Source organism: Antrostomus carolinensis, unplaced genomic scaffold (assembly GCF_000700745.2).
Source record: "Antrostomus carolinensis isolate BGI_N321 unplaced genomic scaffold, ASM70074v2 scaffold14681, whole genome shotgun sequence".
NCBI classification, from domain to species: domain Eukaryota; kingdom Metazoa; phylum Chordata; class Aves; order Caprimulgiformes; family Caprimulgidae; genus Antrostomus; species Antrostomus carolinensis.
The window spans coordinates 1,549-2,080 of record NW_010294908.1 but is presented as its reverse complement, the minus strand read 5'-3'; the positions used below and the strand labels follow the sequence as shown (position 1 = coordinate 2,080).

At 60.9% G+C, this 532-nt stretch overlaps 1 protein-coding gene across 1 annotated transcript in view; it reads left to right on the top strand.

The window, feature by feature from the left end:
• Positions 1 to 532, top strand: part of SORBS3 (sorbin and SH3 domain containing 3) — a gene marked incomplete at its 5' end in the record, with an annotated part of 2,005 nt that overhangs the window by 335 nt on the left and 1,138 nt on the right. The window lies entirely within an intron of this gene.

Sequence of the window (532 nt, the reverse complement as noted above, 5' to 3'; positions counted from 1 at the left end):
ATGCCATGCCATGTGTCATGCTGTGCCATGCTGTGCCGTGCTGTACCATGCTGTGCCATGCCATACCATGCCATACCATACCATACCATACCATACCATGACTTGATATGCCATGCTATGTCATGCCATGTGTCATGCTGTGTCATGCTGTACCATGCTGTGCCATGCCATGCTGTGCCATGCCATACCATGCCATACCATGCCGTGCCATGCCATGCCATGCTGGGCCTTGCTATGCTGTGCCATACCGTGCCATGCCATGCCGTGCCAACCCACCCTCTGGTCCCATCGGCAGGGCGAGAGGATCTGCCTGGTGCGGCGGGTGGATGAGAACTGGTACGAGGGACGGATCTCTGGCACCAGCCGTCAGGGCATCTTCCCTGCCACCTACGTGCAGGTGCTGAAGGACCCGCGGGTGAAAGCCACCGCTGAGGACTTCCCACCCTCAGCCACCTCCTCCAGCCCCCGGCCCCTGGCTGGTTCCCCATCCCCACAGCGCTCACCCGGTACTCGGGGTCACCCCCTTTCCCCC